The sequence below is a fragment of the Musca autumnalis genome, unplaced genomic scaffold (assembly GCF_047663935.1).
Source record: "Musca autumnalis isolate F117 unplaced genomic scaffold, ASM4766393v1 scaffold_1, whole genome shotgun sequence".
NCBI lineage: Eukaryota > Metazoa > Arthropoda > Insecta > Diptera > Muscidae > Musca > Musca autumnalis.
Genome location: NW_027411644.1, coordinates 262,700,358 through 262,723,760, shown reverse-complemented (window position 1 = coordinate 262,723,760; position 23,403 = coordinate 262,700,358). Strand labels below are relative to the sequence as shown.

At 36.5% G+C, this 23,403-nt stretch overlaps 1 protein-coding gene and 1 long non-coding RNA gene across 2 annotated transcripts in view; both read right to left on the bottom strand.

Moving 5' to 3' along the window:
* Window positions 1–23,403, bottom strand: part of LOC141389490 (corticotropin-releasing factor-binding protein) — a 182,813-nt gene that overhangs the window by 85,148 nt on the left and 74,262 nt on the right. The gene's annotated exons all lie outside the window — the stretch shown is intronic.
* On the bottom strand, window positions 11,178–11,812 carry LOC141391233 (uncharacterized). Its single transcript, XR_012409600.1, has 3 exons — window positions 11,631–11,812; window positions 11,413–11,554; window positions 11,178–11,335 (listed from the first exon to the last, which is right to left on the bottom strand). It is a non-coding gene; the product is annotated as an uncharacterized lncRNA (long non-coding RNA).

Here is a 23,403-nt window from a genome sequence, read left to right as displayed (position 1 = left end):
ATATACTAAGGTGCATATTATGTTGATGACTTTACACGCACGCCTATATTCCCTGCAAACCATTTCTATCGCCTAAGAATAATACGCGATTTTCCTGGGCTAATAATTTTTCGCAGGCGATTTCGCCTAAAAATCTTCTGCGTAACACCAACCTAAAGTAAGTGTTTATGGAATGCGAATCGCGACCAAGATTCGCTGACGAATCATTTGGAAGATCTTAAGAAGAAGAAAATATAAACAAAAAATTAAAGAAATTTTTTTTTTTAATTTTTCTTTGTTTTTTGTTTCTTTCATTTTTTGTCTTTGATTTTTATACTTTTTGGTTTATTTTCTGATTTGTTATAATTTTTTATCATTCTTTATGACATAGTGGTTTATACTGCTTCTCGGGCCTTTCTTATTTCCACTTGGCAAAACCCAGACATGTACTATGTTTGTCAATACTCATAATATAATACGTGCCATTTATACCAAAGTTATGCAGAATGTGTATATGAGAATTATAAGCAACCAAATCAAAAATTTTAGTAGCAATCGCGTGATCGGGGTTCGGAAGAATAACATATTATTCGCCTGCTCTAACAATAGCGGAACATAACACAATTTCGCGGAAAGATCGCCGAGAAGCATAACAGGTAATTTGTCGTAGCGATTGATTATAAACAATCATTTTTGAGAATCGTCTACGAATGGCAAATTACTCGCATTGGTGAATTTTATATAAAAATTCGCTAAAAGATCGCCGGAAAGAAGCGTTGAAGAAAAATCTGGTCGAAAAATCGTCCAACAATCTTCCAATGGTTTGCAGTGTTCAGACAACATCCCCGAAGAGACAGGGGTGACTGCTCTAATATCAATGATTGCACGCCGAAATGAGTGCACTTAAGCAAAATGTTGAACTTTTGTGAGGGAGGTATAGACACACTTCCTGGTGAGGCACATTTGGAAGATATTTTACGATGTGCAAGCTTCCGGTCAAAATAGATACATGTGGTGGAAAAACACTTTGTTTTTAAATTTCAATATATTTGTATCAAATCACATTATCGATGATTTTTACTTGTGTGCATTGACATTTATTTAAATCAATTTATCCATGATATTCATTTTGTTTGTAAGTAAATTTTAAAAAGAAAATTGTTAGTCCAAAAAATTAAATGAAGATAATAGTTGTGACAATAAAGAAAAATTTTGTAAAAATATAAAATATTTGTGTTCAAATTTATTTCGCATACAACCCACGCTTCATACTCATTTCGTAAATGGTAGAACTCATCTTACTTACTTACTTACTTAGCTGGTCCATTACAGAACATTTGTTCCATAGGCCGAACTAAGAAAAGATCTCCATTCCTCTCTATTTGTTGCTTCGCACTCTGTAATACCGCGCCTTTTCATCTCATCATCCACTTGTTTACTCCATCTATTCCTTGGCCTGCCAATTCTGCGTGCACCGCCAAGCGGTCCGTATTTATACGCCTTTTTAGCGGGTTCATCATCGCTCATTCTTATGATATGGCCTAGCCAACGCAATCGCTGCATCTCGATACGTTTAACAATATTGATGTCGTTGTATAGCAGATACAGCTCGTGGTTCATGCGACGTCGATATTCAATGTCAACTCAGATTGGTCCGTAGATCTTTCGAAGAATTTTTCTCTCAAACACACCAAGCACTGCCATGTCTGCTTGCGCAAGTACCCAGGCTTCGGAGCCATACATCAGCACGGGTAGTACCAGTGTTTTGTAGAGCGTTATTTTTGTTTGACGGGATGTGGCTTTGTTTTTAAACTGCTTACTTAAACCAAAGTAGCATCTTTTGGCCAATACAATTCTTCTTTTTATTTCACAACTGATGTCGTTTGTTGTGTTTACGGAGGTGCCGAGGTAGACGAAGTCTTTTACTACCTCAATATTATAGGAACCAACTTCCACAGTCAGTCCGAGCTCAATGGACGCATTGCGCGTCGACACCATCAACTGGGTCTTCTCACCGTTTACCGCCAGACCCACTTTAGCAGATTCTCCTTCGACCTTTATAAAGGTATCAGTTACTTCTTTTACTGATCGGCCCATGATGTCTATATCATCAGCATAAGCAAGTAACATGTGACTATTGGTGTAGATTGTAGAGTTGGGCAATCTCGTTCAATTGAACGATCCGGATCACTATCTCGTTCAATGGACATCCGTAATTTCTTTGATAAAACTGCGTATACTTAATTTCACACATTGGTCTTTGAACGAGGATAGTGATCCGGATCGTTCAATTGAACGAGATTGCCCAACTCTACAATCTACACCAATAGTCACATGTTACTTGCTTATGCTGATGATATAGACATCATGGGCCGATCAGTAAAAGAAGTAACTGATACCTTTATAAAGGTCGAAGGAGAATCTGCTAAAGTGGGTCTGGCGGTAAACGGTGAGAAGACCAATTGAACGAGATTGCCCAACTTTAGTAGATTGTGCCACTTCTTTTGACGTTTGCCTCTCGTATAACCTTTTCTAGCAGGATGTTGAAGAGATCACACGAAAGGCTGTCTCTTTGTCTGAAACCTCTTTTTGTACCAAACTCTTCGGAGAGTTTCTTTCCTATTTTAACTGAGGACCTCGTGTCAGTTAAAGTCATTTTACAAAGCCGGATGAGCTTTGCGGGGATACCAAATTCAGACATGGCTTGGAATACCTTTGAACGCAGCGGGCTGTTGAAGGCTGCTTTATAATCGACAGAAAGGTGGTAGGTGTCGATCTGCATCTCTTGGGTCTTCTCCAGGATTTGCCGCAGGGTAAATATCTGGTCAATGGTGGACTTGCCAGGTCTAAAGCCGCATTGGTATGGTCCAATTATCTCGTTGACCATCGGCTTTAGTCGTTCGCACAATATCCCTGACACGATCTTGTAGGCAATAGGGAGTATACTTATGCCCCTATAGTTAGAACATACAGTCTTATCTCCCTTCTTGTGGACGGGGCACAGAATACTCAGGTTCCAATCGTCGGGTACGCGTTCTTCCTGCCAGATGGTGCTAACTAGCTGATGCATACACCTTATCAGCGTGTCGCCTCCGGTTTTGAACAGCTCGGCTGGTAGACCATCTGCTCCTGCCGCCTTATTATTCTTTAGCCGGTTTATTGCTGTCCTTACCTCATCTTGGCTGGGCGGTATACATTCAATACCATCTTCTGTGATTGGATCTGTGGTATCTTCGCCGTCTTCACTGCTATCGGATGCCAACATGGGCCGATCAGTAAAAGAAGTAACTGATACCTTTATAAAGGTCGAAGGAGAATCTGCTAAAGTGGGTCTGGCGGTAAACGGTGAGAAGACCAATTGAACGAGATTGCCCAACTCTAGTAGATTGTGCCACTTCTTTTGACGTTTGCCTCTCGTATAACCTTTTCTAGCAGGATGTTGAAGAGATCACACGAAAGGCTGTCTCTTTGTCTGAAACCTCTTTTTGTACCAAACTCTTCGGAGAGTTTCTTTCCTATTTTAACTGAGGACCTCGTGTCAGTTAAAGTCATTTTACAAAGCCGGATGAGCTTTGCGGGGATACCAAATTCAGACATGGCTTGGAATACCTTTGAACGCAGCGGGCTGTTGAAGGCTGCTTTATAATCGACAAAAAGGTGGTAGGTGTCGATCTGCATCTCTTGGGTCTTCTCCAGGATTTGCCGCAGGGTAAATATCTGGTCAATGGTGGACTTGCCAGGTCTAAAGCCGCATTGGTATGGTCCAATTATCTCGTTGACCATCGACTTTAGTCGTTCGCACAATATCCCTGACACGATCTTGTAGGCAATAGGGAGTATACTTATGCCCCTATAGTTAGAACATACAGTCTTATCTCCCTTCTTGTGGACGGGGCACAGAATACTCAGGTTCCAATCGTCGGGTACGCGTTCTTCCTGCCAGATGGTGCTAACTAGCTGATGCATACACCTTATCAGCGTGTCGCCTCCGGTTTTGAACAGCTCGGCTGGTAGGCCATCTGCTCCTGCCGCCTTATTATTCTTTAGCCGGTTTATTGCTGTCCTTACCTCATCTTGGCTGGGCGGTATACATTCAATACCATCTTCTGTGATTGGATCTGTGGTATCTTCGCCGTCTTCACTGCTATCGGATGCCAACAGTTTGGAAAAATGTTCTTTCCATATCCTAAGCACACTATCTGTATCAGTTACCAAATTACCTTGTTGGTCTCTACAGGAGGATATGCCTGTACCAAAGCCATCTGTTTGATGCTTCACTCTTTGGTAGAATTTTCGGACTTCGTTCTGTCTCCTGTACATCTCTATATGTTCACACTCCCTCTTTTCCATCTCTCTCTTTTTCTTGCGGGAAAGACGTTTCTCCTCTCTCCTTTTTTCCCGATACCTCTCTCGTGCGCTACGCGTTGCTACTGATTGTAAAGTAGCCCTATATGCCGCATTTTTTTCTTCGGTAGCAGCACGGCACTCCTGGTCATACCATGGATTCTTTGGTGGAGGTCTCTGGTACTGATTTTGCGGAATTTTGCATGGAGTGGGCAATATTTTGCCATTGTGCTGATATGTTATCGGGACGAGAAGCGCTTTCATTAAGCAATTGGGTCAGTTTAGTGGAATATGCTGTGGCTATCTGTTGTGTTTGCAGCTTAGCGATGTCCAACTTTCGTGTTGTGTCTGTCCGTGCTTTATTTGCAACATTAAGACGGGTACGTACCTTTGCTGCAACGAGGTAATGGTCCGAATCTATGTTTGCTCCTCGGAACGATCGTACATCCAACACGCTCGATGAATGTCTTCCATCTATCACAACGTGATCAATTTGATTTATTGTTCTTTGGTCTGGAGACAGCCAAGTGCCCTTATGAATATCGAGATGCTTAAATCTGGTACTGCTAACTACCATGTTTTTTGCCGCTGCGAAGTCTATCAGCCTCATTCCATTGTCTGATGTTTCACTATGTAGACTGAATTTCCCGACTGTTTGTCAAAAGATATTCTCCTTTCCAATTTTGGCATTAAAATCGCCTAGAACAATTTTAATGTCATGGGCAGGACAACGGTCATATGTTTCTTCTAAGCTGATGTTGAAGTATTTAGCTTTTATTCGAATTACAGCAAGTCTTTCATTCACTGTGGTGAAGCTGGATACCAGATGTTTTAGTCTCCGACTAACTACGAATCCGCAACCAAACTCATGCTTCACGTCATGGCAGCGTCACCTTTAGGTGTTGTTGTGACGCCTTTCCCAGTCAATCGTATTTCCTGTAATGTCGGCCTTGTACTTTTCAAGTACATCTGCCAGCGCGTAAACTGTTCCTTCTCTATAAAGAGTGCGAACATTCCAGGTGCAGATTCGCAGATCATGGTCCTTAAAACGTTTGCGGGGGTCGTCAACTTTAGAGGGGTTTGTTTTTCTTTTCTTTCGTTTTTTCATAGTAGGATGCTTTTTTTAGGGGGGGTTACTAGCCCGACGCCCAAACCCAAGTTTTTAACGTTCTTATGGGTGAACGCGCGGCACATGTTAGCTCACTACCTTTAACGGGTGTTAAAGGCAGTTCCCCAGGTGACACCACGGGAACGTCAGTGCCCACTTGGGATGAAAGAGAGACCAAGATAAATCCTGGGCTTTGCCATGTTAAAACCGGTCAGAACCGTTGCTTGGTATCTTCCATCCCCTACGTCACCCATAGAATTAAATATTCAAATCTTAGCTTCATGTTGTCGGTCTTTCAGATGTTGGAAAACTAAATCGTATTTTGCCGTTTGATTGAAATTAATCTTTACTAATTGCTTCGATTTAGTTACATTACAATTTGCTACTGATAATATGATTGTTGCTACTCTCTATAAAAACGAGCCCGTGCGGAATAATTTTGAAATAATTTTGAGATATTAGCTTTGTTCCTTTACTTACCTGAGGTTACCATTTTTGCCATTTGTTACCATTTTTAACCTGCAAAGCGTTCCTTAACCCCGAAAAGTGGCAAAACTGGAAGCAATTTTTAAGACAGTGAGAGGGGAGAGATAGCGGAAATGGCTTTCTCTTCTACCACAGGCTACCAGCAAAATTTCTGCAGGTAGAAAATGGCAGAACTGATTTTTCGACTTTTGTTTGACGATTGACCGAAGAAAAAGTCGAACACTGACAACACTAAATTAAAAACTGTGAAATAAAAGACGAAAATTGATTTTTTTATGTTTTTTTCTGACATTGCTGCCGGATCTACCATTTTTCCATTCCTTTATTTTTCTGGTAAAAATGTTCATGAGAGAGCAATTTTGAACAATTTTGACACATTTCTCTTTTACCACTCTTACCATTAAAAAAAGTATAGGAACAAAGCTAATATAAGACTTTTTGAGGTGCCCTATTTTGTGTTAATAATACGTAATAATAACATACTAAGGTGCATATTGGGTTAATGACTTAACATACATGCATATATTCCCACAACATCCCCTAAGAGACAGGGTAGACTTTCCGGTGTAAGTCAATACTTCCTGAGATAATGGTCCAAAGGTTTCAAAACCCTGCCGGCCCATAGTAAAATGGCTATTGTGCAATATAACTCTAAAACTTTTTCAAAAATTTTTTCCAAACTTAGTTTAACGTAATTTAGTATGTCGAGTCCTTTATGAATAAGTTTGGTTACTAAAAATGTTCCGTTTATGTCAATGATTTTGCATAGCCCCACATTACGCTACGTATAGATTTTAAAGCAACTTCGTAATTCAAAGTCAATATATTTTATATACGGCATAATCATGGTGCAAGAAAGAAGGTGATACAATAATACCAACTGATCTCTTCATTTGCTGTCAAAACATATTTTTAATAAAAAATAAATAACAAATATGTCGCTTCTATAAAGAATATCAGGGTACAACTTCTTTATTTAAGCTTCGCGAACAATATTTTACCGTTTTCATCTAGATTTTCTGGATATTTCACGCAAAAAATGTTGACAGCAAATGAAGACTACGGCCTGAATTCACCTCAATTCCTCTTTTGGATCACCTTGTTAAATTCGCATTGGGTATAATTATTGTGTTTGGGTTGAATTAGTTGTTTTTTTTTCTGTGGCTGAGGGTATATCTCCGTCAGCTGACTTATACTTTCTTACTTGTTCTTCTTGAGAATGATAACATTATATTTTTTGTTAGAGGATAGCAGTACTTCCTGAAATGATTCAATATTTAGATTCGCTCTTTCATACAACTCCCATACTAAAGTTTTATACCCTCAGCATTTATGCTAACGAGAGTATATACACTTTCATACGGGCAAAATGTGCCTCATCGAAATAATGGTTTTAGACCCCAAGTATGTTTGGACGAAATGTGTTTCAGACAATTTGGAGTCGATTTAGCAATGTCCGTCCGTCTGTCTGTCCGTCTGTCTGGCTGGCTGGTGCGCACGATAACTCTCGAACGGGTGAACCGATTTGATCCAAAAATTGGCTTTCGTAATATTTTGTCCAAACTTAGTTTAAGTTAGAAGGTGGGTTATATCGGTCCACTCCTTCTGGTACCTCCCCCACAAAAGTTCGGAAATGTTCGGAAAATTTGTGCGCACTATAACTCATGAAGGGAACAACCGATTAGGTCCATACTTTGCACATCGTGAAATTTCTATCAGACTTATATGAGGTTCTAGTATGGACTAAATCGGTCCATTCCTTTGGGTACCTCCCAGACAAAATTTCGGATAAGTTCAGATTAGGACCTGCTCTCGAATCGCTTTGATTTTTGTTGCACCAACTTGTATTCATTGCCCCCATACGTCGGTACAAGTTTCATCAGGGACAAGTCTATACTTCCTGAGAAAATATCCTTAAGGATGCAAAAAGCCCCTATAACACCGTGTGTAGTGAATGGAGAGCAAGATAACTCTCGAACGGATCTGTCGATTCGCTCCAAAACTTGCCCTTCGTAATATTTTATCGAAACATAGTTTAAACTCGAAGATGGGCTATATCGGTCCACTCCTTCAGGTACCTCCCCCACAAAATTTCAAAAATGTTCGGAAAAATTTTGCGCACGATAACTCTTGAAGGGAGTGACCGATGGCATCCATACTTTGCACATCCTAATATATCTACCAGATATAGATCAGGTTCGAATATGGACTATATCTGTCTACTCCTTCTGGTACCTCTCACACAAAATTTCGGATAAGTTCACTTTAAGACCTTCTCTCGAATCACTTTGATTTTTGTTGAAGCGATTTGCGTTCGCTACCTCCATTACGACGGTAAAAGTTTTTTCAGGGGCAAGTCCATATTTCTTGGGAAAACAGCCCGAAAGGTGTAAAAAATACCTATGTCACCATAAGTGGCGTTCGGAGAGCACGATAACTCTCGAACTGTTCAACCGATTTGGTCAAATATGTGGGCTTCGTCATATTATATCCAAACTTAATTTCATGGAGCAATACCTGTCCACAACTTCCGGTACTTCTCACCAATATTTAAAAAATTTCACTAAAATGCTAGGACGATATCACTTGAATGGGGCAACCAATTTGCTCCAAACTTTGGATCTCCTAGTATTTTATAAAAATTTAGTTTAACTTCTAAAATGGCCTATATTGGTCCTCCCTAAGGGTACCTCCCCAACAATTTAATTCCTAATCCACATTTTTGTCGGCAAGTTAAAATGTCCAAAAAGGGCCACAAAATTCTGAAGACACCTTAAATACATTCGATCTGTCCGTAGGTGAAAGTTTCACTTCACATTGGCTGAAGGTATATATCTGTCGACAAAGCCGACTGATATATTTTTACTTGTTGAAGTCTTTGTTACCATGCTACAATTTTATTCTCCGTAGTCTGTCTGTCAGTGGGAAAATTAGGCCCACTGTTTATGAAACTTCAAAAAATTCTTTTGTAACCAACGAAAATTCTACATCACCAATATTTTTGAAAATTTAACATAGCTGAAGCCAAGGTTTACCCTTTTAGAACACGCGACTTGTGATTGTATATTATACAAATTAAATATTTTTGGATAAAATGAAATGTTTTTGGACGTGGCAAAAAATATTGGCCTTAAAAGATAATATGTGGAAGCTGTGGCTATATTTATGTTAAAAAATGGGTAAAAATGGGTAAAAATGGGTTGAAGCCAGCATTTCTTTTTTTGTTTTCTCTCGATTTGTGAGTAAACCACACTTCTCTCGATTTTCCTGTCAAAGTAAAAGTAGAAGCAAATTAAATAAGGATCATCTCACTTATGTATTACTTTTCAAAATTTGAACTGCTTCTACCATTAAATGATGCTGACATTTTGAAGCCAGATTTACAGTGTTTTTTGAAATTTTCTTCTAATTTCATTCCGCAAACAGGTTTTTCAAAAATTCATTGTAGTACTTGCGATTCTGAGTTATTTGATAGGTATATTGTGAATGTAGTCTCCACAGCTTCATAAAAATCTGCATCCAAATGCGGAAATTTTATGCGAACATTTTTCTAAAAGACGCGAGTTACGAGAAATTCCAAAGTAGAAAAATCACCTAAAATTGTTTTTGAAAATATCGCGTATTTTATCGCGTTTTTTGCGGATCGTTTCCACTCCAATGAAAAAACTAGTGCAGCATCTTCGTTTTAGCGGAAGCAGAGATTTGAAAACTTCACTGATAAGAAAGCTATATTAATTTTATCCCAAAAAATAATGTGTGATGCTACATCCACGGTTCTTGATTGATCGCCTTCAAACAGATATATATCGATATAGATTTTAATGGTGAACACTGAAATCGGATGCGGACAAAAATTGTATGCACTTTGCGCAAATTAGCGATATTTTATAGGTTTTTTAATGCTAAGATGCATCCGATACTACATCTTAGAGTCCAAATTATATTTCGAAAAATATATAAAACTTAATAGATATGGCCTTGCTGTACATGAAAATCACATGCGGACAAAATGATTGTGATAATTACGCGATTTACACGTATTTTTAAATGCATATAAATTAAAATGGGTTATTTAACCTGTATTTGCATTTCAGAAGCTCTGAGATATATCCCCATCAACTCAATTACCTTCCCTAATGGGAAAGCTTTAATATGAATGTAAATAAAGCAAAATAAATAGATTTTTACAATATTTTCTACTACATAATGCATGTGAAAAAATATTTTTTCAAACAAAAAATTATTTTTTTGACCAAAATATGTGCTTATTTTAGCTGTAACTTCGAAATTATAACACCAATCTGCATGATTGTATTCTCATTTGATTCGCCGTGAAGTTTTGATCCACAACAAATTTTTATGTAATTTTATGGCCACTAAATGGGCCTTAATTTTAAAAAAAGTTGACTTATATTCAATAATTTATCAATTTTATGTACATTCCGCGAATTCTGTGTAACATTTTGCAGGTATTATGCAATCTACTCGCTGAAGTCACTTCGAGGGAACTTTTTTGTAACAATTGTGCTCATTAAAATAATTAGCGTTTTTATAATATTTTCTTTTTTAAAAAGCGAAATAAAAGCGTCATAACTTTTGTCCGCAACAACCAAAAAATGGCTCCCGACCAGATTCTTACTGGGAATGTTTTTCTTAACCTACATATCAAAAATCGTTGATGTAGCGCGAAAAAAAATTATCCTTTTTTTCTGAAATGGAATATGAAATAATTGACAATATTCCTGACATATTTTTTTGATTCTGCAATTGTTTTTTGTAGAGTCACAGATAAAGCTGGGTAATACTTTTTTACTCGTTTAAACCAAATTTGTTAGCATTGGTATAGGCTCCTATTCCGGCAGGTATTTTATTCTGAAAAAAAAAATTATAAAAAGGATTTCAGTGAATCCTCTATGTATTCGATGCCATAGAAGGAAAACTTAATTTATAGCCGAAGGTTTGTATCATACGGAAAACGTGATTGAAGGGTAAAATGTTGATGTAATATTATGCTGCATAACTCATGAATATCAGTTCACGAGCAATGTCTATATTAGGTACGAGTATTAGCAGAAAACCCATAATTAAAAATCATTCAATTTATATCTGTTCACTGAAACTATACTATGGGTTTCCGATGAAAAAATATATAAGTAAAAAATTAGCAACAATTAACCTATATAATTCTATTAAATCCTTACTAGAATGAATGCAATCTGTGGTCAAAGCCTATGACCGGTAATTTTTAATAAGTCATAATATCTTATTTTAGCAGTTCCATGGAAATTTATATTTACTTTGTGCACAGATTACTTGCATGCTAATAATACGAACAATTATTCATTTCTTATACAGCTCAATTGTATTTTAGGTACAAATAAAACAACAAATTCACATTATTAAACCACTTCCAATGTTCTGAAATAAAAAAAAAATTTAAAAAAACATAAAAATTAAAAAAAAAAATTGACTCGAGCTAATACGAAAAAACTCACATCCTCTCTGTTATTTCAATGTTAGTTCCGTTCAATGATTTCGACAAATAATTACTTGACCATTATGTTTGTATCCACAATTGGCGGCACTCTTCGGCGGAGGCATAAATATTGATTTTCCCTGCCGATTGGTTGACGAGGGCTAGGAAATGTACATACATATATTATCACACATAAAACTTACAAATGATATTTTTGAAAAAAAGTAAAACACTCACGGCCTCTGTGGTAGTACTTGTTTGAATTTTGAATATTGTTAGAAATTGCACATCAACATCTGATGCATGCTGCTCAGTAATATTGGTGGTTATATTTATGGTCGGCGGTGGTTCATTGGCTTCCATCATTGCACATGCAATTAAAATTATGAATAATTTTGCAAACATTATTTCTTCTTATTTTCTGTGAGGTTCAAGTGTAACTGATTTCCAGTCAGAGAGATTGTATTTATTTTTCATTATTGTAGCGCGTTGCACAGTGTCACGAGTTCATATTAACACGTGCCTATCATTGACTTACAATCTACAGGACAAAAAATTGGGATGGTCGGTCCACGTTTTGATATAGCCCCTATAGAACCGTACCTCCCGATTTTCGGTATTTTGAAAGTTTTAGACACAAGGACCAACCGAAAGTGTTCAAGTTTAGTGGTTAGTCTTCGGCAGAGGTATAAAAACATTCCAACAGAGAATTGTGGGTGTAGGTCCACGTTTTGATATAGCCCCCATAGAACGGTACCTCCCGATTATCGGTATTTTAAAGGTTTTAGCCTCATTATTACACCTAAATTGCTGAAATTTGGTATTTAGTCTTCGTTGGTGGTATAATACTTTCACCTTCTATTTTGTCTGCATAGGTCCTCGCCTTCATTATCCCGATTATCGGTATTTTAAAGGGTTTAGCCTCATTATTACACCGAAATTGCTGAAATTTGGTATTTAGTCTTCGTTGGTGGTATAATACTTTCACCTTCTATTTTGTCTGCATAGGTCCTCGCCTCCCGATTTTCGGTATTTTAAAGATTTTAGCCTGATTATCACACCGAAATGGCTGAAAATTGGTATTAAGACTTCGTTGAGGGCTTATAACTTTCCACCAGAAATCTGTCGGTATAGGTCCTCATCTTCCTATAGCCCCCATAGAACCGTGCCTCCTTATTTTAGGTATTTTGAGCGTTGTGGCCTCAATATCCACCCGAAATGACTGAAATTTGGTTTTAAGTCTTCATATTTTTTGTGAGCATATCGAATACATCAAACTCTTGTCTTTATATATGATACATTTCCTTTAAAAACTTTTTTTTGACCGATTAGTGGTCAAAAACGGTCCATTTTTTGTATAGAATTTTGACATTCGCTGTTCACCATTTTTTAAAAAAAAAATTATTTTTAAAAGTCTCTCGGTTTAAAGCAAGAGTATTAGGTACTTAATAAACCCACAAAAATATATCGAGCCCTTCCTGCGAAAGAGGTGTAAGCGACAAAAAGCTAATTTTACAGGAGACGGTTTTTATTGAATAACTTTTGATATAACCAAAATTGTTTATTCAAATTTGGTATAGTTCTGTTATTAAATCCTATTTACTGAAAAAATAAAAAAATTCTGGAATATCTTCAATATAACGGTAGTTTGTGTCGCTTACATCTTTTTCGCTGTCACGCAATCAGGCTTTTACTTTGAGAAGTGGCGGATACATCAAAAAAAAAATTATTGGAAACAAATCATTTTTAGAGTAGTTCTTATCTACAATTTAAAAACAAAGCACACTAATTTTATAGCAAGTATTTATTCGAAGAATTATAAGATTAAAACGTATTTCTTGTAATATAGTTGAATAACGACATGGTATGTAAATGTGCAATTTGATGTAAGCGACAATTGGCTGTCACAAACAAATGTACACAAAAAGCAAAAATGGCGCTTACATCAAAATTGTTTTTGCTCTAATTTCGTAACGGTACATGGCTGAGTTCTAACAATTTGGGAAATGGTGTGTTGGAATATTCTTCATAGATTTCCGTAAAAAAACCAAAATCGAAAAAATGTCGCTTACATCTTTTTCGCGGGAAGGGCTCGATATGATGATCGGTTCATTCGTTTTCGCGCTAAAGCCAACACCGCAAAACGCTTTGTTAAAATAGGGGGTATCCTCTGAGTGAGGTGGTCGGTGAAAAAGAGAAATAACATGTTCGTCTGAAAACTTCTGCAGCTGGAACCTTTATACGGTTGAAGTACTCACTTTTTACAAATCAAACAGCAAATAATATCGATATACAATTTTAAACAATTTTTTTCCCACTCCACTAATTTTAAAATTTGGTTCACAAAAGTACCACAGACTTGGGTAGCTGTAAACACCATATGATCACTATTTACTCCCAAACAAAATTAAACCTATGTTTATTATATCCAAAGCAATCTTAAAAAATTATTTTAGAACCATAAATTACATTAAATATTAAAATTTTGCAGCATAATACAAGATATTAATTTAGGTAAAATAAGGACAAAAATACACATTTCCAACAATTATCGGATTTGAACCTTCACATGGTCAAAACTACTTGACAAATCAATACCATAATTAAACTTCCATCAAATTGAAATGTTTACTTTATATTCTCATTAATAAATTTGTATTCCGAAGTACTTGATTTTGACCATTTTTGGCCACGGTCGTGACACTGTGCGTTGTGATGTTATTTTGTTTGTGTACTGTAGCTGATAAGATGGCATTCTTTTTCTTTTTGTGGTAAAATCCCAAAATTTTGTGAGTTTGATTTCATTACACACTTGTGCGGTAATCTTGGGGCATTTAAAATGCAGATTTATTTTGTTCGGTTTAAAAGCCTGTCATTTGTGGCATATTTTTAGGCACGAGTTTAAAAGTTATGCTATGCAACACTAATTTCATTGATCGAGAATTGAGATAATAGATGGCTGAAGTTTGTATTCTTATAAGAACAGACTAATGGTAAACAAGTAAAAACGGAATCAACCGGCATTGTCGATAGTAATATACTATTAGCCTATGACTGTGAAAAGACAAAAAAATTAATATCAGGAGAATTATAATAGAATAAAAAGGGAGCAGCATTTCATTAGATGGGAAGAGATGTTTTGGGGACCACAAGAACTATAAAATATGAAATCCTTATCACTTCAGATATTAAAAAAGCACGTTGTAATATGGACCACCATGATTATCTGAGGTAAAAAATCTCGCATTAAATTGAACATAAATGCTAACTTGTTGAAAATTTTCAAAGTTTTGGGAATTCTTCGAATCCATATCTTGGAGAGTATTAATTCCACATAAAATATGGTATCACGAAAAAATATGCAGTCACGATCTCAAGGAGTACCAGCTGTACAAATTTCATAAATTGTCCTTAGTCCAAATTTAAGTGCAAAAGTGTTGAGTTTTTGTGGAGGAGGTAGACGAAGCAATAGGCCTATATACTCGTAGTTATTCTTCGAACTTTATCTATTTTTGAGAGAAATATCAGCCATTTTAGTCACCATTAAATTGTTTACAGATTTCGGGCTATCATATCAGAAAATATGGACTTCACTATGCAAAAAAATATCGTTGTATACTGGACATGAATAATTTTTATTACAATTTCAGAACGATCCGCGAACCGCACTTAAACTTCACTTATGGAGTGGACCAATAAAAAATATGTTGATGTAACTTTGGAGCGTAGGACTACAGTTGGACAGGTTTTTAGGCAAAAAGTCGATTTTTTCACTTTTAATAGCGGGAGTTTTCTAATATGATTTGAAGAAAGAACATGTCAAATTATACGGAAGTGCAATTTGTTTTCAAAAATATTCAAAACTCGCGGTATAATTCGATGTTAAAATCAACATTTCGAAGACATAATAAACAAGTAAAAAAGCGATAAGTTCGGCAGGGCCGAACTTTTTATACCCTCCACCATAAAATACATATTATTTAGTTAGTTAGGTCAGAAAATGTATCAACAAATTTCTTCAATCGTGAGCCACCTTTATTTGGGGGCTATATCAAAGTGTGGATCCTTGTTGACAATTTTTGGTGGAGAAATTTTGTGACCGCTGGGAACCTCAAATATCAAATTACAGATAGTTCGGTCAACACATGTAGCTAAACTCCTGACAATTGACCATTTTGGCGAAAAGTTTTGAGATAAAAAATATTGAGGGGTATTGTAGTAGAGGGGTATTGTGATCGCTATGCACCTCAAATAGCAAATCCTCAAAATAACGAAAATTGGGAGGTACTGTTTTACCAAAACATTGACCTATGTTGACAATTTTTGGTGGAGATTTATGAGCACTGGGAACCTCAAATGTCCAGTAACAGGTAGTTCGGTCAATAAGTAGTTAAAATTTTTAAAATACCTGTAGTTGGGAGGTACCGTTACATGTAAGCTATACCAAAACATTGAAGATATACCAAAACATGGACCTACATATGTTGAAAATTTTTGGTGGATACGTTTTGTAACCACTGAGAACCTCAAATGACAATTAACAGCTAGTTCGGTTAAAAATTTTATCTAAAATCCGTAAAAACAGCGAAAGTCGGGATATACCGTTATATGAGGGTCATACCAAGAAGTTTTATGGCCACTGGGAGCATCAAATATCAAATAACAGGTAGTTCGGTTAAACATTTTAGCTAAAATCCCCAAAAACAACGCAAATGGGGAGGTATCGTTATATGGGGCTATATCTAAAAATAGATCTGTGTTGAAAATGTTTGGTTGAGTAGTTTTGAGACAACTGGAAACCTCAAATACCAAATTGCAAGTACTTCTATTAAAAAGGTAGCTAACATCCTCAAAATATTGAAAATACCGTTATATAGGGGCTATACCAACACATGGACCTATGGTGACAATTTTTGGTGGAGATATTTTGTGGCCTCTCAGAACCTCGAACGTCAAATTACAGGTAGTTAGGTCAAAAAATTTAGCTAAAATCCTCAAAATCGGGAGGTACCGTTCTATGGGGGTTATACCAAAACATGGACCTATGTTGACGATTTTTGGTGGTTCTTCGCCACTGAGAACCTCAAATGTCAAATTACAGCTAGTTCGGTTAAAAATTGTAGCTAAAACCCTCAAAATACCAAAAATTGGGATGTATCGTTAGATGGGGGCTATACCAAATATGGACATATGTTGAAAATTTGTGTTGGAGGTGATTCGTGACCTCTGGGAACATCAAATGTCAAATTTCAGGTAGTTCGATCAAAAGATGTTACCACAACCCTCAAAATACCGAAAATCAGGACCCATGGACCCATGTTGAAAATTTTTGGTAGAGGGATTTTGTGGCAACTGGGACCCTCAAACGTCAAATTGCAGGTACTTCTATTAAAAAGGTAGCTAACATCCTCAAAATACCGAAAATCGGGAGGTACCGTTATATTGGGGCTATACCAAAACATGGACCTACGTTGACAATTTTTGGTGAAGATAATTTGTGACCTCTGGGAACACTGTGTGTAATTTTTTGTGTCATTGAAAATTAACCATATTCTGACACCGCAGCGTAATGGAAGACGAAAATTAAGAAGACACGTGTCTCGGCGTTTTTCCCTGTTACTTCGAATTTCGCGGTTATGGGCCCCTAAAAAACCTGAGGCCTTGATTTCAAAAAGGACCATTTTGTCAGGCTCATATCTTCTAAACCGCTAATAATTTTGGCTTACGCGTGGAGGCAAAGTTGTAGCTCTCATCTTAAAGAATAATAATTGTGAAGACATAAAATCTATTCAACCTTATCTTCAAGGTCAAAATCGTTAAGGTCAAGTTTCCGTTATAATTTGTTCTCAGATTTTGGCCTACAGATATCAAACCGATCAAAATTGAATCAAACATCCAACTACAAAAATTTACCTTAGATCTCAATAAACAACTTTCTGGAGCATACGAACCCTGTAGAAATGGTTCTTAAAGGTCAAAATAGCAAAACAAATGCAATTTTTATTTTCTTTTTTCGGTTTCTGCTCCATAGAAATTAAACCATTCAAAATTCAAGAAAACATTCAACCACAATAATGTAACGAATATACAACTTTGTGGAACATCAGAGCCCACTACGAACTGTTCTTAAAAGTCAAAATAGCAAAAAAACTTTAGAAAATATTCGATTTTTATCCTTTTTTTCTCGGATTCTGGTCCATAGATACCGAACCGTTCAAAATTCAAGAATACAAGCAACTACAAGATTGACCTCTATGATATTTTTGTAGGTTTTACCACTTTTGAGATATAGAAGTTCATATCTAGACAATGCCGGCGATGCAGTCACCTCCTTATACAACAATGTCATGGCTGCAATTTCCCAACCTAAACTAACATTCTCAAAAATGGTACAACCTAGAAAAAAATTACAAAAGCTAATCTTGTACAGAAATTTTCACAGCTATAAGATTTTCTCATTTCGATAAGACTTGCGGTTTCCAATCAAAATCAAATGTAAACTTTGACAGCGATTTATTTTAAAATTTTGTTTATTATTGGATTTTTCGCATCTATGAACATTGCTGTTTCGGAATCCGCAAAAACTTCCCAGATGTAAGAGGTTTTCATTTAAAGTTAGTGAAGGCGCACCGTACATGGCATCGTTTTATAAGGAGGTGATACAGGCAGTGAAAAGTGATTAAACCTATGAAAATATCATACAGGTCAATTTTGTAGAGAATTTTCAAAACTACAACAACATCGTCACCCAATTTTGTGGGTTGATGGGGGTCCCAAAGGGGAAGAAGCCTATTTATTTTGGTGATGGTCGAAATGCAAAGAATTTATTTGGAGAAAAAGTCAACGATTTATTTTAAAGGCCATTATTATATGTGTTCTTTTACTATCTGATGAAAACGCAAAATAAACCAATTTGGAGGCATTAAAAATATAATTTTTACATCGAAAGTTAATACCTAGAAGCTCCCCCTTGGAATTCAATCATCACTTTTAACTTTAAGTTATCCGGAACGCTATAAATCTGTTCGGTAAATCCAAACTATAACAAAAGAAGACTTGTAATAATGGGGGTATATCGAATATCTCTGTTTCTATAGGCAAAACCTGACAGTGAAAGTAGAAAATGTCACCTTTACAACGATGTAAAAGGTTGGCGTAGGTGATCAAACAACGGAGATATCGCAATAGTCGCTAATGCAACCCAATTTGTCATTTTTGGTATTTTAATTGTAATGGCGATTATCACAGCTTTGCTTGGGGACCTTCCAAAAGCAAAGTCTGAGTATGAAAGTAGAAAATCTTACTTTTACTATGATACGAGGGTTGAATGATAACTATCTGGCCTAACAATGAAAAACTCCCTCGAATATTGCTGTACCATTTTATACCCTCAGCATTTATGCTAACGAGGGTATAATATACACTTTCATACGGGCAAAATGTGCCTCATCGAAATAATGGGTTTAGACCCCAAGTATGTGCTTCAGACAATTTGGAGTTGATTTAGCAATGTCTGGCTGGCTGGAGCCCACGATAACTCTCGAACAGATTAACCGATTCGGTCCAAAATTTGGCTTTCATAACAATTTGGCCGAACTTAGTTTAAGTTCGAAGATGGGTTATATCGGTCCACTCCTTCGCGTACCTCCCGCACGAAATTTCGGATAAGTTCAGTTTAGGACCTGCTCTCGAATCGCTTTGATTTTTGTTATAGCAACTTCTATTCACTGTCCTCCATACGACGGTACAAGTTTTATCAGGGGCAAGTCCATACTTCCTGAGAAAATATCCCCACAAAAGTTCAAAAATGTTCGGAAAATTTGTCCGCATGTGGTCCATAGTGACGATGTGGTCCATACATTGCACATTCTATTATATCTACCATATATAGATTATGTTGAAATATGGATTATATTCTTCCACTCCTTCGGGTACCTCCCCTACAAAATTTTGGATAAGTTCACTTTAAGACTTGCTCTCGAATCACTTTGATTTTTGTTGGAGTTACTTGCTGTCGCTACCTCCATTACGATGGTAAAAGTTTGGTTCAGGGGCAAGTCCATGCTTCTTGAGAAAACAGCCCGAGAAGTGTAAAAACCGCAGCGGCTGTAAAGCACGATAACTCTCGAACTTTTCATCCGATTTGGTCCAAAACTTTTGTCATATTTTGTCAAACTTAGTTTCATTCTCGGCAAGTTCAAATGTCCAAAGGGGGCCCACAAAATTCTGAAAAGACGCTAAATAAATTCGATCTGTCTTAGATGATAGTTTCAATTCACATTGGCTGAGGGTATATCTCTGTCGGCAAAGCCGACTGACACTTTTTTACTTGTTTCACTTGAATTGTAATGAGAATATTACAGATTTGGTTGGGCGCATGACCTATAATAATGAAGACATTCTTAGCTTTAAATTGCTCCCAGATATTTCAATTTGTGGAAATTTATTTCCAATCCCGATATCTCTACTTTTGTTGGGCATATTCAAAGGGGGAGCATGATAGTGAAACTTGACCATTTGAGCTTTAGTTGTCGACATTGACTACTGTCGACAATGTACTTGGTAATTAATTCCTTTGGTTCGGTTAGCCCTAAGTCATTTGGTATAAAAGTAACTCCCTTACATTTCAGTTCAGTATCTCCCTAAAAGAAATGTTTACCAGTGAAAAGCTTAAGAACAGTGGAGTATTACATAGTCGGCCCCATCCCGACTATAGCCTATTCTTACTTGTTGTGTTAAATTAATATTAAAATATTTGACATATTTAAACTCGAACCACTTTTAAATCTTCGTAGGGAACATCTACTCTGAGTTCAGTTGCAAAACCTTGAAATTTTTTCCCCTTTCAAATCCATATCGTCTGCTCCGTCGGAAAAGGTCGTAAGTCCACTTTTTTTGGAAATCGCGCTTTTGTTACGGGATGATACTACAAGTCAAAACACGTCGTATGATACAAAGAAAATGGTAGTATGTCGCGTTTTTCTATATGTTTTGCCCTTGTCGGAAAAGGTCGTAAGTCCACAAAACGTACAAATTTGAGTACGAAAAGGTCGTAAGTCCTCAGGAAAATGTTTACTTTAAAAGAATACCACATCTAATGTAGTTCAGATATAATGTTTAACATCATCCATGGTTGGGGTACAATGTAAAGAACTAGCCTACACCTTTGGATGATAATCGGATAATATTTGGCGGAGCCTGTGGACCAAACTTTTGAACAAAAATGTGATAATTTCTATATTGCAACGAAAATTTACATTTGAAATCTATTTTCCGCTATAAGCGAACTGATTATGAAAGATGGACTTCTGACCGTTTTATTGATACAAATTGGGATGCTGTATGTGTTCAAATACCTCATATATTGAAAAAAAATCAAAATTTTTACTGGGGATATCTTACTAAACTTTATCAACTGGTAATTTGTGGTTTCTCTAGGGACATTTATTCACATAACGAGATTAGTTTGTATTCTGAATTCAATAAAGTAATACCTTCTAACGGATTCTGAAAGCTCTAATGATAAACTTCCTAAACGAAGAAAGACATTACATGCTGAAGATTCTACATGGTTTGCAGACAAAAACAAAAGATGCAGAGAGTTGGGGCAGAAATACTTGGGAAGACAAAAAAGGACACTATTTGGGATTACAATGTAGTTAAGAAACCATGAACATTAACGGAATTAATCATGAAATTTAATTGAAGGAAAATTTCGTAAGGCGAAAATACAAGTTCGTAAGTACAACGTGTCATGTTCTATATTAAATATTAGCTGAACGGTCCACGTTGCTGGCCCTTGAAACAGTTTATGTTACCTTTTCTTATGTCAATTATATTTTTTGCATCGCTAATTAGTTCGGATATGCAAGTGACTATCAATAACAAGTAAAAACTTCGTTAAATTCGGCCAGGCCGAACTTGTTATACCCTCTACCATGAGTTGTATTGGATTTTACTTCAATTAGTTTCCTTTCGCTTAAGAAGTAGACTAAATACCAAATTTCAGCAATTTCGGCAAAACAATGTGGCTAATCTTCAAAATACCGAAATTTGGGAGGCACCGTTCTATGGCACTATATGAAGGCGTGGACGTACATATATAGACAAATTTATGGGAGAACGTTTTATACCCCAAACAAAGAATGAATACCAAATTTCAGCCATTTTGGAGGAATATTGAGGCCACACCTTCAAAATACCGGAAATCGGGAGCTAACGTTCTATGGGGGCTATATGAAGGCGTGGACCTATACAAAACGTTGACCGAAATCCCCCCTTTTCAATACCAAACATCCTAGAAGTAATATAAACTTCTGTACCAAATCGCGATCTATCTTAAAAATTGCGAACTGTATCTTAATTTCAAAAGAAGGACAGACGGTCATGGTTATACCGACATAGAATTTTACTCTGATCAAGGATATATATAATTTATAGGGTCTCTGCTGAATATATCGATATGTTACAAATTGAATGACAAATTTAATTATACCCTCCATATTATGATGGAGGGTATAAAAGTCTTCAGATATGTTGGTGTCAATATGCAATTTTAACATACCGCCAAATAACTGATAACTTGAGGCATGTCGACTGTGTCCATATTCTTATAAAGTATCTTATATACCTGATGAAACTATAGCTATCGATATGTTGCCTTCTAATCTAAACACTTGCTTTCCAATAAGTCCAAAGCTTCGTTATGCATCTGGTATTTCCATTGATTTGTAGCATATTTAAGAATGTGGGGTCTTATTGCTAAAATATGTACCCAGGATTGGGGAAACGGGGTCGTTCGTAAGTTTTATATATACAGCGCCTTTAAAAAATGGGGCACAGGTGTAATCCGCTCCTCCGAAATTCAACAAAATATATAGCCTACTTCCACCAAGGGACATCCCTGTGCATAATCTGAAAATTACATGGAATATGTACTTAGGGTCGGAGATTCAACAACCGTTGCTTCACAAATTAATTTTCTGACCGATACTTTCATAACTTTTGCCCTGCCCCCGCCCCATCGGAAATTCAAAAAAATATAAAGCCTGTTTTCACCTTTGTTGTTCCTTGTATATTCTCAGAAATTTTCAAAAAAATCGGTTCAGCCGTTTTTGAGTCTATGTGGAACGTACAAACATACACACATTGTCTTTTATATGTAAGATTTCACCCAAAATTTTGGTCCATTAAACCCGCTAATAATTATCTCATCACCATGTTAAATTGCAAGCTTCTTCTTTGTCTTAAACTCAAATCATTCTTAAAATTTCGCGCTGATCGGAACATTACTGCGACCTACAGGACAGCTACAAAGTCGGGTAAAAATTGTGGGTTTGGTCCATTTCACACCTCTCGATCATAACCAACATCTAATGGGGTCACTTCTGGTCGCAACCCGACTTCTCCACAAAATTTCGTGTCGATCGGTCCAAAATTGAGGCCTGGAGTTTTATTACAATTGCTAATGGATGGACGGACACACATACCTAGATCGCTTTATCTCGTCAAGATATGAAAAAATGGCAAGGGGAGGGGGTCTACGACGAATACTTCGCGATGTTACACGAATAATGGACAAAACAAACTTATAATACCCTTTCCACATTGTTTTGTAAAGTATAAATATTTTATTTTAAAAATGTCCGTAAATTGTAGGAAAAGGTCGTAAGTCCCTACAAAAATACAAAACTGTACAAGGAAAAGGTCGTAAGTCCAAAGACATCCAATTATCTCCCAAACGTGACGGAATTTTATCAAACAAAGTACAGGCATTGAAGCGGAATAAATAAACGAAAAATAGTGTCTTTACCACCATAATAAAATCTTTAATACAGAAAGCGCTGGAATGTTTTTTCTTCCTCCTGAAAAATTTATTTAGAGGGACTTACGACCTTTTCCGACGGAGCAGACGATATTTTATATTTGTTCTACGAACTATAAAACTTAATTGAATGTTACGTCAGACGTGTGTCAAAAAAAAAAAAAAAACAAAATGATTTTAATTTTA